The 18589-nt window shown below is 35.7% G+C and overlaps 1 long non-coding RNA gene across 1 annotated transcript; it reads left to right on the top strand.

Moving 5' to 3' along the window:
- The first annotated feature begins 17532 nt into the window (after positions 1–17532).
- LOC149200148 (uncharacterized) lies at positions 17533–18135 on the top strand. Its single transcript, XR_016253341.1, has 3 exons — positions 17533–17628; positions 17731–17806; positions 17907–18135. It is a non-coding gene; the product is annotated as an uncharacterized LOC149200148 (long non-coding RNA).
- Positions 18136–18589: the final 454 nt, after the last annotated feature.

Below are 18589 nucleotides of genomic sequence, written 5' to 3'. Positions count from 1 at the left end.
CCGAGAATTTCACTGAGAAAAAATCACCACAGATATGATCCTCTAAGAAAAATTCAGCCGGGTTCCAAAAATTAGAAATTCATCCCAAAGTTTGATAATTATAATTTCACCCCTCAAACATTAAAACTTATTCATCACAGGTATGAGAATTATAAATTCAGTGAAAATATTGATATAATTCATAATTATATTTTAACATTTTTTTTGGTAATCAAGGAATTGATAATTAGGTTAGTATTTTGTAGTACGGGTGATTTAGATCGTTATTATTATATCCCTAGTGTCTATGATTTATTTTTTTTATGATTTATTTTTTTTCATAAACTCATCTTAAAAATTTTAACTTTAAATCTCATAATTTACACAATACTTCATTTCATAACAACTACTAATTAAACTATAACTTAAAAATATATTAATATTCATTTAATAAATATTACAATTATCATTATTATACATATTCAAATATATTTTTAATTAAAAATAATACTAATATTTTATTATTTTTCATTAAATTAAATTTAATATATAAAAAATAAATTACTTCGGAGTTTTTCAAAATTTCTGCCTATCAAATATCTACCTAATGCTTTCCAAACACTCGTACATTGTACGATACATTCAAATAATAAATATATATATAAACTTTTAATACATTTAAAAACTGACGCCACTCGCTGATTATGACATACCCACTTTTCTTGACTTAACCAAGATTCGAAGTTCAACTACCCAAAACATGGTCAGATTTTGGTTGGGTTAAGATGGTCGTCAATAAGATAGGGCGGAAAAAGTGTATCTATATATTTTGAAATTATTTATTAAAAATGAAATATATAATCTTTATTTTACATATGTGTGAGATTAAAAATTAATTAGTATAAAAATAAATAAATATAAATTAGTTATATGTGAGAATGTAAGTTTTGATAGTTTATTTTTAATGTTTATGTTATTTTTAGAGATAAATTATATATAAGAGTTTGAAATGTTTAGTAAATATTTTATTATTTTTTTGAGACAATAAAAATTATAACCGAAATCAAAATAAAAGGTTAGAGTTTATATTTATAGATAAATATTAGTAATTATTGTAAATGATAATTAAAAAAATTATATTTTTTTAATGAAAAATATAAAATAAATTAATAATAATTTTTATAATTTAACTAATTCTAATTTTTTTGGTCGTGATTAAAATTTTCTTATCTTTTTTAATTTTAATTTTTCAAATTCTTTCTGGTAAACCCCTCCTTAACCCCTTCCCAATGTGTTCCACCTTTTCTTCCTACTACTATTATAAATCTTTCTTCTGTAAATTTAGATCCTATACCATTTTGCTCTTGGAGAAGGGATTTAATTTTTCTCTCTCCCCCATCACATTTTGACAAAGATGTTTGTTGTTCTATTGAGTCTATAACTCATCATCTTCTACTACATGAAGTTGAAGAAATTCAACAAGAATGTGTTATAATTCTTAGTTGTTCTAAACTACCTGAATCAAATCTTTCCAAAGAAGAATTTCATTCCATTCATTCTACCAATGATATTGTTGATATAATTATATTAAAATCCAATAAAGGAAATGTTATAGTTGTCATGAACACTTCTACCTATGAGTCTAACTTACTTTGTCAACCTCTTCATACAAGCCCCTCCCAAAAATCCCTAGCGATTCTGTAACCAACTTAGTTGATGATACCTTCGTTATTTGGCCTCATGGCCACCTTTCCCTCACCTCTTTCTTCAACTATCTTAATATCTCCCCCCACATCCAATTTACTATGGAAAATGAGAAAATTAACTTCCTTCCTTTTCTTAACATCCTTATTTCACGTTAAACTTGATAGTATAATAACCCATCAAGTCTACAAAAAAAGACCCACACTCATACCTCCATTCCTAGTCACACCATCACCCCACCGAAAAATATGTTGTTCTTAAAACTTTGGTCATCCATGCCATTCGAATCTCTACCTCCTAGTTCATTGAAAAAGAGAAAAGTCATCTTACAAAGTCCTTTAAGGAAAATAGGTACTCTTCATTCCAAATTTCTAAATGTGCTAGTCTACCCTCTTATCCCCCTAGCTCTCATCTCTCTTCTCTTATTTACAACATATATTAAATTTTTTTCTCTAAATGCAAACTCTAACATTCTCTTTTAATATTACTCTATAGTTTTTACTATACGTAATGATAGATGGAGCATCCATTAAAAACATTGGACATTCAAGTTCTTTCACACAATTTATCTTCAAAATATTACAATGGACATTCAAGTTTTTGCATATAGCTTATCTTCAAAATTAATATTTAAATGAATTTATTTCGGCGATTAAGAATAAATGATTATTCTCCTCCCACCTAAAATTAATTTCAGCAAATGATATGTTTGAAGTGAGATTGAATAATTTTTTTATATTAAAAATCATATTAACCTTCCAAATCATGAAGTGTGATGACCCCGTAAAACATGTAAAAATGAAATGTTACTATGGTAAGAAACTAATGTGGATTGTTAATTACTGTGACTAAAATGATATTATTTTATTATGAAATGGAATTTATATTTTTTGGAAAATGCTGGCAACCTCCTGGAGGGAGGATCTCTAAAGAAAAGGAAACAGTTATGAAACTGAAAGGAAACTAACCCTTCACTCAGGAAAAGTCCTGGGAGGGAAAACCCTGGGCTGTGGTGACAGACAGGGAAAGAATTCCAAGAAAGGAAAAGAAAGTAAAAGAGGGTTAAGTCTGGTGAGGATCAGATAACCCAAGCACTCAGGTGCTTGAGTCTTGTTGAGGGCTGCAGGCCTGCAAGACAGCTCAGGGGGAGAATCCAACATACTGATGGATCTCAAGGCTGGGTGGTTAAGAGCAAGTATGTAAAATGCAGGTGAACTTCTGGAGCATTAACTCTTGTAGCTGGTAGACCAGGTACGAGTTATTCACCAGATTCAGATTTCTGTATCAGTATACTTAGTGTATAGGAAGAAAGTACAGTTAAATCTAAGTCTCTGTTGCTAACTAGATGTAAGGAATATATAATATTAGAAACAGTTCCTATGAATACCTAGAACTGGTTATTAAGACAGAAAGAACAGAGACCATCTGCTGTATATCTTGCATGCTAACAGTATGGAAATTGATGCATATTATCTATTTAGAAATGCTGCATAATAACAGTATAGAACCAATGTATGTTATCTGTATAGAAACAGGAGCATATTATCTATATACAAATTGTACCAGAGTCCGGAAAGACCCTAACGGTACGCAGAGTATTTAAGTGCATATTAGAAAGATGCATTACACTATATAACAGTAGTAGGATTCAAAGAAAACAACAGAACGGCAAGAGAATTATCGTGACTCTAAAGAAGACAAGAAACACGTTGAAATATTAATGTTGTTCATAGAATATAGTAAGACTGTAACAAAGAAATGTAAACAGACCCTGTGCTAAGGGTTTAAACTTCATTATGCTCGAAAACTAGTGTAAAAGAAATCACGGTGATACCGTTACCAATACCCAACCGGTATAGAGCACAGGGAGTAGTGCCGTTAACATTGTAAGGGCGATACGATGTCACCTGGTAACCAAACCCCGCGGAGGGAATGGCCATACAACTGCCGTGGAATAGTCATGTATAACCAGTGAAGATACGACTGTTACCATAAAACCCTCAATGAAATAAACAATACTCTGTGAACAAAAGAATAACAGTAATCCCGTATAATCCGTCGAGCATAAATACATTCTTAAATCAAGATTATGTGCGGGTAAAACAGGGCAGATTGCTAGTATAAACTACACCAAATGATAAACATATGCATTGTATTCAAGAAAAAACATATTAACATTATAATAGACAGAAACTCTGTTGGGTACGGTGACAGTATATTTATCCAAATGTCCAGAGAGTTGAAGAAGGTTCTCGTCCTTCATAAATACATACAAAAACTTGAGAGTTCATATTAAACATTCTCGATAGTATGAGAAACAGTAAACGAGTGAATGTCTTGAATTCATTTGAAACATTTCGGTTCCGGCAGAGGGCCGTGTACCCTTAAACAAGTACACATGAAACCTGGGCATACTGCCAAACTGATATTTAACATAAGACTGTACAAATCACAGAGGTCGCGGGTTCAGGCATGAAATGGCTGACCGCGACTCGAACCAGGGTCTGACCGAATGATGGAACCCTGAAGCATTAAGAGAAAGACCGCCATGAGGAATTCCTCAGGCTGAGAAAATCATTATAAGACAAGCCGTATAACAATAACCCTCACCTATCAAGATTAAATCGCAGACTCTGCATCGAATCGTGATGGGGTAAATACCTGCGAGCACAACGGTTACATAATCGCTCTTCGAGCGACAGAAGGACTCCGAAGCAAATACCTGCAAGCGGAAAAACATACAAGGTTAGCTCATGTCGATAGTAATCCAGAACGTAGCAAAAGCACTGTATAAATATATATATATATATATATATATATATATATATATATATATATATATATATATATATATCTATCAGTTGAGGAAAGACCTGTAGATGGCGGGCAATAGTCATCGGAGTACCTGGAATGGCGTTGCAAGACTTGATAGCTGGTGCATGAAGGGCTGCCGAGCTGAGCAGTATGCGGCCCTCTCCCAAACAGATGCAAATGAACCCGAAAACAGTGACTCGGTGGTATATAAACCCACTAAACCCTGGAATGATTGTAAACCCTTGGATTTGAGCATGTAATCCTGGTCGTTCATCCGAATGGAGGCTTGGCACGCAAACCCCAACGATTCTACCGAGACTTCACATGGCCTCTGCACGGTGCTAGCCACCTGGCAGGGGTAGGTGAAGACATTAAAACATTCGTTCACCACCTGGCACCGGGGTTTGGTCGGAATAGTGAATCCGATGAATGCCATCCATTGACTTAACCTTAATCGTATAGTCACCAATGATTCATAGAATAATAGGTCAATACGTTATTGAGTTGAAAGTTATATATATGTTTAATCATAGCAGTATGTCCAGTACTTAGAAGTGAAGTATATATATACCTGTGGATATTCCATGTCGAATATATGGATGGACATAAAGCATAGGTTTTGCAATCAATTTTTTTTTTATTAGGTATAATTACCGTGGAGTCGTGACATGAAGTTTAACACTCGTGATCTTTACCCATCATTCATAAACATGATTTTTTATAATAATAATAATAATAATTATTATTATTATTATTATTTAATCTATAAATTATTTAATTTTTCAAATTCAAAAGGAAATTTTATATAATTTATTTACTCTGTCAACTAGGTGATATGTTTTGGTTATATATATATATATATATATATATATATGGGGTTAAGATAAGTTGTTTGAGGAAATTACATAATTCCTTTGCTTTGCTGACACTGATGTGATACTCTTTTTTCTCTAACTATAGATTTGCATGAAAATGGTGTAATTACATTGGTTGAGAGTTATAACCTAAAATAACATTTAATTATAATTTGAAAACATAAGTTTTATAAATCAATCATTAATATTTTGAATTTCAAAATTTCAAAATATTTCAATTTTTTAAAATAAAATAATATTGTTTTAGATAGAGTTTTAAACTAAAAATTAATGGAGATAAAAATTTGATATTGATTTAGATAAGTTATTATAATTTAGTAGTGAAGACAATTCTTTCTAGTTGCTATTCTAGAATGTAGACTTAGTCATCACCATTATTTAAGGAAAACCACTATTCAAGGAAAACCACATTACTTGAAATAACCCCCCTAATAGCCTATAACAAAGAAAATTTTCACTCTTAACAAATGTCTCTACATCTTAGGCAATTAACCCATTCAAATATTTCCTTACGTCCAAAAAAAACTCCCACCTAACAAAAGCAGTTTTAAAACTTTATTAAGATTTTCATATGTTTAAAGAAGAAAATATACACCTTTCATAGTAATAAAATTTATCAAACTCTATCGGAATAAAACTTTTCCAAACAACAAACCATTCCGAAAAACAATCTCACCCAGTCCTATTCTGCACGTTGTAAATTTTAAACGTGCCTTGTAAATATAAATTTTTATTCCAGAAAAAAAGCAAGATTGTATTATATTGAGACAATATAAAGATAACGTACATATAAATATATATATGGATTGAATAGGAGCATTCATTCACTAATTGTGTTGTATTCCTATTCCATATTCGCCGTTACCAGCGCTTGGATTTGGCTTCGGTATCGGCCATACGCAGCAGCGAAGATAACGCTATTACTATTTATTGTTACCAACACAAAACAGGCGGCCAGATTACGGCCAGATTAACCAGCAAATATCAGGCAGGTCAGTCTCTTTTGTTGAGCTCCCTCTCTCTTGTTTATGTTGTTCTTCTAATTTGGTCAATTCTCTCGTTGCTTCTGCATACTGTTATGAATCCTCGCTGTCATCATTTTGTTTCGACTAAAATCACTTTATTGCACTGGTAGTTTGTTGGTATTGCCAGCAATAAAATTGTTTAAATGGGTATTAATTGCTGTATGTTTTATAGGATGTTATATATTCTACGGTGGTTTGAAAATCCGACATTTTGGACCTGTTTGATGCTATACTATGTGCTCTATAATTAGGTGGTTTATAACAGAAAAATAATTTATTCAAATAGTTAGAGCCCAATTGGCCAAAGGGGCTGTGTCCATTGAATCCGCAGTCATTGAGCTGGTCAAATTTCCTCAATCGCCACTGCTGAGCTAAGAACCAGAGTGTTTATGAAAGTATTGACATAGGATTTTGTGTGTATTTATAGAATTGGGAAAACTACTTTATGATTTTGAATATTTATAGTTTTTTCAGTGAATAGAGGAATTGATAATGAGACTGGTTCCCAGTTTGGGTAGATAATCTCTAAGTGACCAGATAAATTAGAGAATTTAAACTTATATCTCCACAGACAGTTGTTTCTGTAGTTCATGTGGTTTTGCAAATGTTTTTGTTTATGAAAGGTTAATTACATTTTAATTTTGGAAATAGGTTGTTTAATCAATATCACTATTACCCAATAAAACTGCCTAGATTATGAACATTTATGTTATATCTCCGCACACCTGTTTTTGTTGTTCATGTGGTTTTGCAAATGTTTTTGCTGCTGAAATGTCAATTAGATTCTAATTTTGGGGATAGGTTGGTTAATCATTATCACTATTGCCCAATAAAACTGCCGAGGTTATGAACATTTATGTTATATCTCCACATAGCCTTGTTTTTGTTGTTTATGTGGTTTTGCAAATGTTTTTGTTTATGAAATGTCATTTAGATTTTAATTTTGGGGATAAGTTGGTTAATCACTATCACTATTGCCCAATAAAACTGCCTAGGCTATGAACATTTATATTATATCTCCACACACACCATTGGTGGGGTGAGTGAACGCTGAGTGCCCTAACTGTGTGACTCAGTGTGTGGGGCTGCGCGACAGCTTATAATGTTTTATTGAGAATGTAATGAGAATGTATATCGGTATATTGTGATTGATGTCGCTTATAATGTTTCATTGAGAATGTAATAAGAATGTATATCGGTATATTGTGATTGATGTGATGATTTCGCTCCGCAGCTTCGGCTGTTGTATCTGCTCGCTTCGGCGTATATATGTAAATATGTTGCTTCGAATGTACTTCCCCCGAAAAAATATCTCCACACACCCCCTGTTTCTGTTGTTCATGTGGTTTTGCAAATATTTTGTTTATGAAATGACAATTAGATTTAATTTTAGGGATATGTTGGTTAAGCAGTACAAGTATGGGCCTTCACTGTTTGGATTTGAAACAAGAACTAGGGTACTCTGCAAATCATTCCTTTTAGTAGAGACTTCAATAAGAGACCGCTTATGGTAATCCATGGTGATCTTGTGGTGTTGTACGAATCTATTGGACTGTATCATTTTGTCTCTGTTCAGTTCTACAGGTGGGTTAAAAGATCCCTGAACATGATATGCTACTACACATTTACATTGCCAAAATTTTATGGATGAAATTATGGTTTTAAAGTTGCATCAAAAGTGACAACAAGTGTCGAACTTGATTAGGGTGAGTTTTTCCCACCCAGATCTAGGGTCTTTTCAGTGAATCTTCCTGTGGTATAAAACTCTCAGCAATAGCTGTGTTATACAAAGTGACTAGGTAGGTGAAGAGTCCAAGGGATTTATATTTTTTCAAAATTATCTCGAAGTGAGCTCATCTTTGTTGAAAGTGCTTTGACTTACCTATTGGTTCTTCATTGTTAAATGCGCTTTCACTTATGATAAATTAACTTGGTACAGAGAGGGAAAATACTTTAATATGTTTTTAATTTGGCTCATCATTATACCCATCACTGAAATTTGAAGTTCACCACTGAAACTTCAAGTTCACAGAAGATTTTGAGGAAGAAGCCGTGTTATCATAATCTGTGGGGTTTTATGAATTATATAACGAAAGCATAATTAATTAATTATATATCTCAAGAGAGTTTTGAATTTTTCTCATTTTGGTGTACATTTTGAATCTCGAATCCATTTTATCGTTATAACTAACTGTGGAATAAGAGAGCATAATTATATATAGAGTTTTTAAGTGGTTTTAAAATTTGATATTCATGGGTGATATAAGAATTACTTTTATTATTTAAGAAGGAGATAAGTTTAATTAAGCTGTGAGCCTTTTCAAATAGATTTTCAAATATTAGGAATTTTTAAAATTCATTTCTAATTAAGAGATAAATCTATATAAATTAGTATTGTTTTAATTAAGAAAATGAGATTCAAGGAAAGAGTTTGAAAATGTCTAATCAAGATAAAATAATAATTTAGACGAAGAAATTAAGGACTTCACCTAAATTATTCTCATACATCTAGACTAATCAACACATACAAACTATCTCAAAAAATGAGAGGCCTCATGTCGTCCACGTTCATTGTGTATGAAAGTGCCTTAGAAACTTTACACACACAACAATCTAACAAGGGATACATATGTGGTGAGAAACAAGTGTGAAGTCCGTACACTATATATGAGATCCCAATCCCCCTTGCAGGTATGGTGCTACCCTACCTTGTTAGGTTTAGACATCATGATGTAATGTGGGTAGCAAACAAAACTTGTCAATCTGCTAATGCCCTTAGGGCCTAAGTTAACAAAACTATTAGATCTCTCAACATGGGGTGTGTTCAAGCTTCAAAACCCTTGACCATTCGACTCAAACAAAGTGGCTTCATTGTATGAAGGGTAGAATCCATTTATAAATTTGCAATATAGGGCATTTTGGGTTTCATTTTCTTTTGTAAGCTTGGGGGTTCCTTTTTGTTAATTTTCGTAAATAAGGCAGGTTACATCCATATATCCATGAGTTAGGTGGCCTCAACCTCCCTGGTGGGAAACTAGGTCTGTTGGCCAAAAATAAGCCATCCATAAACACAAAAATATAAGTTTGTCCAACCATGCCATATACACCTAAGAGTTCTTATACTTCCTATGCGCTAGATAAATGTAAACATAACTGCTAATAAGTCTATAACTATATAAAAACATTCAAAAAAGATCAAGGGTGCATTGTCACTATTCATCATCAACAGAGTTAACTAGAGCGGGGTCCTTCATTGTAGAACCAAGCAGCTCTGAGTGCGAAATGCACGGGATATGCTGCTCGATTTGGCTCAGCCTTCCACTCTGCTATTGCAACTGAAACTAGATTTTTTGCAATTCCTTCATAAAATCTGACTTCTCCAAATTTCCCCGAGGGCCTGCACGCTGGTATGGAGGGAACTGTTCCATAGCCTTCGCCAGGATACTTTTCATCATCCAAAACAGATGTATAGCCTGCTTATTCTGGGTTACTCTCCCTCTCTTATGACCTGGGTCTGGTGCTACCTCTTGCCGCTCGTCCAAGTCCAACTAGGAATTTTCCTTTCCCTGGTGAATTTCCTCCTCCCACTCTACAATTAATTGCTTGACAGGGTTCGAGCTTCTAGCGTGATAGGCTTGGGCTACTTCATCGATGATATGCGATGTCGTCTTGTGTCCACGACCCCTCCTTGTCACCCTGCTAGAAGAGCTGGGCAGGTTGCCCGGAGCTGGGGCAACCTTTCTCTGCCTCCCACGGCCTCTGTTCCCTCCTCCATTGTTTCTTACCCCCTTTACTCAAGCCATGTTGTTGCCTCTGTCTGTCGAATTCTCCTCTCCTCCCTATTCTTTCAACTTTACTCTTGCCTAGGGCCGTGGGATGGGAACTTGACACAGCCAGTGGTCTTGTCCCTCCGATAGACTTGCTACAAAGTCAAAGAATACCAGACGAGTAAGAGTCTCCTTCCACTGTCTTCTATGGATTGAATGCCAATAGAGGATTCTTGTGTCCTCGTGATTACGAACCTTTCCCTGCCCTATGCAGAGTTGGACCAGACATAATAGAGCCATACCAACAATCATCATATCATCCATCATATGGTTACAATTTCCAGTAAAATTCAAATTAATCAATTGAACACATTTACTAGGACTGGAGTGGGTTACAAGTTTTTCGCGGGCTCAGGCCATCTCCCCCCAAACCCTCTGCATAGAAACCCCTTACAGGGTCTTTGGACACTGGAATTTGGACTCGAATTGAGCAGGGCCAGTTTCATTTTCATAGCAGAATCCCAAACTCTCCCCCTATCTCTAAACTGAATGTCACCCACGCCAAGGAGCCCAAGCCAGGGAGAATGAATCCAGAGGCCCAGTCTAGCCCGAGGCTTGGCCAACTTGGTTACGCTGCTTCCCAACCCCCCTCCCCCTCCAAAACCACCAGATGGTTTATCTAGGGTGTCTTGAGCCCCTTGTTATTTTGGTTTTCATTTTAAATTAAGAGAAGATTGTGATATAATTTTCTCGAGTGATATGTATTTTCTAACATTTAGTGCATTGTATTTAAACATATTGTACCTGGACTTCAATCTAGAAGAGGTGTTTCCCACAATGCTTTCAATGTAGGTCTTGCTCTCCCCTCTACCTCTAAATATCTAGGACGATGAAACCTTCAAAGAAATTAATACCAACCTAAGGAAATTTCTAAAAAACAAGTGAGCTAGGTTGGGGTATGCTCTCTTATGCTCAAATATGAGTAGAGGTAAACCTACAAGAAGGCCTTCTCGAGGCTTTAGATGGATGGATAACCAAACCTTCACAAGTAGTTGGAGTATGAAAAACTTCCTTTTAATTACAATGATTGCCATGAGTATGGTTACTTCAATAAAAACTATTCAAAAAGTAAAAAAAAAACTCCTTCACTAACCCTCCTAAAAAGTAAGAAGAATTTATAAATTCCCCAAGCCCTTAAAGATAAATTTTTTTACCCCCAACCCTCTTCCTAGCCAAGAGAAAAAGCAAATGCTAGTTTGACTTAAAATAAATTTTCTACTATGGAGTCAACTCTAGATGGCCACGTTGTCTTGAAATAAAAAAATCCCACCTCTCTCGACAAAGGAGAATAATTCTGCTAAAAAACATTGAGTGGAAGAGTTAATTGAAAGAACTTTACCTTAATGAACTTTTGAACAACATGATATGTGAGAAACTCTCATAAACTAGCATAGATCCATCTTAACCACATATCTACCAAATGCTTAGAAGGATCAAGAGATCTCTTGATATGAAAATCTATTTTTAGAATGAAAAACTTGAAAAAGGGCTTACATGGCAAGAGATTTAATCCCTTTTAGTGCTTGGTAAATTTGTGATTAAGATGGATCAACCTTCTCTCTCTCTCTCAACAAATGCAAGTTGACTCATCATTGTTCTTCAAGAAAAACCACATCACATGTAATTATCTGTTGGTGGTCTATTTCCTTAAGTCAGAGGAGCACGAGCTCTTAGCCAAGCAAAAACAATTATATATATATAATTATAATTATAATTTTTCATTGTTTAAATTGTATTTTTGAAAATTTTATTGTTATCTACTTTTTATATTAACAATTGAATGAAATACACATTTCCTTCTTATTAATAAGTAACTAAATTATTTTACTTTTGATTACTTCTTCTTTTTGAGCATTGGAATGTTTTATTATGGTTATCTTTTATATATATATATATATATATATTTGATTTATAATTTCAAGAATAAAAGTGAAATACTTTTACCACATGACCATAATGAATTGTAATATTAACAACTAATTCAAAGAATGGGATTAAAAAAACCCAATATTAACTCCATTTTGACCATAGACATAATCATACATTTTTTTTTTCCGAAGAAAAAGCGAACTTTTTATTAAGAAAAAATAAAAAGTTACATTGCATATGCTGAGCATTTCCAGAAGCATAAAAGCATTCCGTAAGCTGCCACAAGGGCTCGAGTGCTTTCGCACCCCACGCATCGTTAGAGGACTAACGTGCACAAAGAATAAGAGAAATAGAAAGAGAGGAGAGAGGGGGGAGGGACGCTTCAGGTTTTCCTCCCCTTTTTCTTTTCAACCTTGCGCCACTCTCCCACAGTGGGCTCGGCCGAGGCAATGACTAGCTGGGTTGATACATTTGGATGCCCTGTTTCTTTGTCTGAATCTGAAGTATCTGAGTGATGATGCCGTTTGATGCCTCCAGTGCCTTGATCCACGCTTGTCATCTCTGCCTGATTTTGCTGGGTCTCTGCCTGATTTGAGTGTGACTGTGAATCCTTGTTGACTGCTATATTTTCCTTCTGGTTCTCTATTTCAACCTCCTCAATGGTGGTATCATCCTCCTCTGCTTCTGTTTCTTCGTCTTCTGTTACTGAGGGGGCTTTCTTTCCCGCGGTTCTCTTCTTCATGACAGAGTCTATGTTCTGCCATCCTTTGTGTTTCCTTTGTTGTGGCTTGCTCTTGTTTAGACTTTTGCATGCATTGAACAGATGACCTGTTTGTTGACATCCCCTGCATCTGAATGCTGTATTCTCATAGTCCAGAGGTTGTTTCCACTGTGTATTGTTGAAATTTAGGATGATGCTTTCCGGTAACCCTTGGCTGAGATCAACCTCGACACATATTCTAGCAAAGGTAAAAATTCCTTTTAAGTGTCTTTCTGTATCGATCTTTAACATTTTTCCAAGAGTATTCCCTATAACTGATAAGGTCTTGAAGTGCCAGAAATGTATCGGAAGGTTGTGCAACCTTACCCATACCGGCATCCTTGATACCACCATGGTATTTGGATCAAATTCCGAGAACCAAGGGGTAACAAATAATCCCGCGCTGCCCCAGAACCATGGTCCTTCAGTGAGTACTTTTTCCCTATCTTCTTCAGCGCGAAAAATTACTATGAAGAAACCCTTCGAGCATAGGTGGATCTGGCAGTTTGTTGTCCAGGCCGTATGGATCCATTGATATAAAGTATCTGTTCTGGGCCAGAAGCCGTTAAATCTACAAATAACGGCTTTTTTTTGTAGATCTGAGAATATGCACTCTACCTCTGGGATATCCAGAGGAATGGAGGGGCTCTCTGGTACTTCATCCACGATATACTGCCCTGGAGGTATATTAACAGCTGAATGTTCTTTCCCCTTTGTGGGTTCTTTCCCTTTTGCTGCGTCGCGGTAGGATCCTGTAGGTTTTGATGTAGCAGCATCTTTAAAAGAACCAATGCCTTTAGGGCCTGGACCAGGGCTTCCTCCTCTCAGCCTTGTGCTTACAAAGATAGTTGAGTCTCGACCTATGCCGTAGTGCTGTATTGTAAAATTATCCTGCAGGATTTTGCCTGCATGTAACAAGCTTAGCAGATTTGATGGGATGCCTAAATCTGCTTGAATTTCATCCTTTAAATTTTTTATCACTGTTTCTGTCCAGATTTGCTTGCAGATAGATTTCCCTGACAGGGATCTGATAAAAATTTGAATGCGATCTTGTTCTGGGTCCTTGAGGCCTAGCTTGGACTTTTTTCCCCCTGAAAACGTTGCTGTTTGGATCTCAGAGGCGTACAGGGGGGCAGGATCCCCAAAGCTATTTCTCCTGTGCTCAAGAAAAAACACCACAGGTTCTGTTCGAAACAGGGGAATCCTGTCCTCTGGATTTGTGACGCTTTTGGAGGGGATGACCCTTAGCCTAGTGGTCTTCTCCGCCTGAGGATCTTGCTCTCGCATCTGATTAGATGAGAACAGGAGGGCAGCAGAACACGAGAACCACAAAGCACTGCCCAAGCCCCAACCTTGCAGACCTATCTTCCCCTTGAAAAAAAGCCGGAGCAAAACAGATCGATTTTCCCTCCCCAATACAAAACTTGAAACTGTATCTAGGTGAGAAAAATCCCCACAAATATGCGGCAGAAAGAAAAAATACTCGTATTTTCCCACAGCTAAGAGCAGACACATTCGGGGAAAACTAATAAATAGACAATGGCAAAAGAAAAACCGCGGAAGGAATGTTACCCACGCACCAGCGTCTTCATCATTCGACGCCCCCAACAGCAAGTGAAAGCAACCCTTCGCAGCTATGGGCTCGCATCTTTGAGCAAAACCAAGAAATCCCTTCTCTGGTTTTTGTCTGGCCCCAAAACAGGGATCATCCATACGCTCCCCTCCTTCATGAGAAAAACTCGGAGCAGCATTCCATATCTCCAAGAATCTCTCCGACAGGGATCTCGATCTGAGGCCGCATGAGATTTCGAAACCCAGGAAACCCCAGCCGCCATAGACCGCGACAGAGGAAGGAACCCAGGCGAAGGAGCCGAGCTGCCGGGGGAAGGAGCGCGAAACCCTAGCAGAAGCGAGCGCCATTTTTTATAGATTAATTGTCTTATGCTGGCCTTAACATAATCATACATTACCATAATCACATATTACTTTTATATTATACTATAGAATATGTGTCTCAAAACAACTATCAATTATTAGGAAAACTAGTTAATCCTTCTCTTTCAGGCTTAAGACCATGAATTGTATAAAAAAAACGTTCTTTTCAAAAATTTAGATACCAAAATATAAAAAATTCTATGAATCTCCAAAATGAAAAAGTAATAGTAGTGAATTTTTTTTTCCTCTTCGAAAAATAAAAAAAAAATTACCCATTACTTCAATGGCATGAAAGGGGAGGGAAACAAAAAAGAGTTACCCCATTACTTCAATCTCATGAAAGGGGAGGGAAAACAAAAAAGAGACTTAAAAAACAAATAAAAAAAACAAAGGATTTTGATTCTCAAGTCAATATTTAGTTGTCTTTTAATTAACGAAAAGTTTAATTCAGCGACTTTCTTGCAAGATCTATGTTCTTCTTTTAGCTTTGTTATTTACAACTAGCTTGTAACCATATCCATGGAGACACAAAGGGTGAGCTCTATGCACCCCGTGGATGCTATTGGAACTTGATCCAACCACCACATTTACGATTCTCCCACAAGGTGGATAGAGTTTGTTGTGAACTTCATCCAACTACCACATTTACGATTCTCTTACAAGGTGGATAGAGTTTGATCTGAGAAATTGTTAATTAACATTTTAATAGAGTAATTTAAATAGGTTACAATTTGGAAATTTCGTTAGATTTTTTGGGAATTGAATTTATTTTTATCATAAAAAAAAAGATTCAAATACTTCTATGATCAGATTTTTTGAAAAAATAAATCACCAGATTCCTGCTAAAAATAATTTTTTGAATAAATTTGTGGCTTTGATAGACATGGCCTTGAGGAAACTAGAATTTTTTATTCCTTTGAAAATACAAATCTTTTTAAATTTGTATGGTTTAAATTATACTTTTAATTTCAATTACATATGATATTTATAATTTTTCTTTTTCTTTTTTAGTTTTTATCGATATATATTCAATATCTCAATTGAATTTAGTCTAAGTAGTTGGCGGAATTGTTATGATCTTCCTTACTTTGAAATGTTCTAAGTCAGACATGTTTAAGTTTAAAATAGAATATTATGTTACACTCTAAAGCTATAGTATATATTGTAGATTGGCAAGGGAGGAGCTATATCTCTTGTCTTAGGGTTGAGAGAGACCGTGAAATATTCCATTCATATATAAGATTTTTAATAGAAATATTATAATGTTTATCATTTTTTGTTTTTTTAAATCAAAAATTTATTTTTATTATTCCTTGATGTTTTTATCTCAAGGAAAGATGATTGTTCTTTCTCCTACCATGTTTTTCTTGAGAAAGTTCAGAGCGAGCAGTATCTTCATGCTCAAAAACTAGGGGTTCTCAATACTCTAGCTACTAGGGCAACTAGGGGTTCTCAATACTCTAGCTACTAGGGCTATAAGGGTTTCTGATGAAGACCATATGCTTGATGAGAAAAACCATCTCTTAAATGTCTTCAAGAAGAATGGTTATAATAAGTTCCAAGGTTTCCGAGCCTTTTTAAAAGCTAGTCAGGGACCTAGAACTAAGAAAGAGGTTGAGGTGGCCTCTAGTGTCTAGCTTCCCTTTATCCAAGGGACGACTGACAAGATTGCTAGGATTATGAGGAAACAAAAGATTGGCTCCACCTTTAGACCTTTAAAAACCATTCATAGCTCTTTAAGATCTGTCAAAGACCCTATTGATCCCAAATGCATGAAGGGTGTTTATTTAATTCCATGTTCTTGTGGAACCCCCTACATCGGTTACACTGGTCATCGGACCTTAGACATTGTAGGACCCCTCCTTTGCTCTAGCAGAAGATGCTGAATTAACAAAGCACCATATTTGCTTAGAGGATTCTAAGGTCCTCATGAAGGTTGATCATTTTCCATCACCGAAAATTAAGAGAAGCCATTGAAATTGAAAAGAGGAGTAAGACTCTTAACCCCTTGTTTTCCTTGTAATTTCTTGGTTGATGTGAGTTCTATTCTAAGGCTTGGTTTCCTCCTTTGGTTGTTGATGTGAGTTCTGTTCTAAAGCCTTGTTTCCTTTATTGGGTTGATTTTATTTATTTATTTATTAGATTTCTAAAATTATATGAATAATTCAACCATGATAATCACATCACTGTTGATATTATTAATATTATTATTATTGTAATTGTCACGACCTTTTTCTATAATCCAAAAGAATACAGTAAATAATTTTATTTTTTTTATATACCTTTACAGTTGGTAACTCACTATTACCAACTCCTAACCTACGTTACTCACCTACTAACCCTAAACACATATAGTCTAACGCATAATATGATTGTCTTAAGATTTTGGTTATTATAACCATCGGTTATATATGTATAACACTACATATCTACTTAACCCTTAATGTATTGTCCTTCGATAAGTTATATGACATGACATATGTGTGTTGATTGTTGTTATCCGTTTAAATGTCTGCTGCCAAATGGCAGAGCGAGTACGCCAGCTCACCAACCTCCGTAGCCATATGGTCCCTCTTCACGTGCTGGCCATGTGATCTGAGAGAGTTGACCTGCTCCGGGGTTCACGCTTGGCCTCCCGCCTAATCCAACGATGGTGATTACTTACCTTCATCGGACGGTTCAGCCTCACTTAGGGTTTGACCCTGCACATAAAAGTCTAGTTGGATACGCCTTTGGTTCATTTGCTCATTTCTCAGTGATCGAGCTCCTTCGATGGTTTGGTCTGCAAGTTCTCGGGTTCTTTGCACTCTTCTGGTTCATCGCTCCTCTGCCTCACTCAGGTTTGGCCGCGCTCCTCTTCATCACTCTCACAGCTGGTTTATAACTTATTATTTCTCGCTTCTGCTGTATATACTCTAACCATTTCAGGGTTGGCTTGACAGTTTTGAAGGGTTCTGGTGCTGGCCATAGCTCACCCTCACCGAACGCCGGAGGTTTTAGCTGCTATGTCACTTCCAGGTAAGTCAGAATTTGCTATGTTTTCTGTTGACTGAATTTGATTGCATTTTGAGGGTTTGTTTTACAGCTGAGACGGCCTGTCCTCTACCTGTTGTCTCAGGTTAAATACCGGTCCAAACCCTTATGCGATTTATGCTTGGCGGCCTTACTTGGCGGCCTGTCCAGCTGCGCCTAGGTTATGGCCTCGGTGCCTTAGTTATCTATTCTCTATTGAACTTGGCTAAGGACTCTGTTTTGTTTAGCATTACCTGGTCTAGAAAAGTCCTTTGAGCTTTCGGCAATTATGTAAAGTTTGCATAGTTAATTAAATCACTGCAATATTTGTCATATGCGGATTGTTGTTGTTTTGGCTCGGCCTAGATTTCTATATGGTCAATGGTATACCATCTGCGTTTCATAATGTTTCCTTCTCTTCCTTATCTGTATATGTAAGTGCCGCCACCGGTTAATGGACATTCAACCTTCGTTCTGATTTATATATGCAAAGTTAATATACAGAGTTTGCAGCTACTACTTCTGTTTTCGTTTGGTATTACACATAGTTACGGCAATGGTCATGTATTAGGGTTACTTCATTTACCTTTGATATTTGGAGCGTTCTCCGTCGCTACCTCTAATTCTGGGTAGTATCTGTGGATATAACATTTCTAATGCCAAGAGTTTCTAAGTTTAAATTGATGTTCAGTATATTATGCTGCCGTTTCTATTATTCATTCGCATTACAGTTATGGCATTCTTTTACCTTAGGGTTTCAAGGTTATGGAACCGATAAGTTTCCTCATC

Source organism: Pinus tabuliformis, chromosome 2_1, assembly GCF_031772625.1.
Source record: "Pinus tabuliformis cultivar Carrire ecotype Pingquan chromosome 2_1, CPIR1, whole genome shotgun sequence".
Lineage (NCBI taxonomy): Eukaryota > Viridiplantae > Streptophyta > Pinopsida > Pinales > Pinaceae > Pinus > Pinus tabuliformis.
This window is presented reverse-complemented; position numbering and strand designations above follow the sequence as displayed.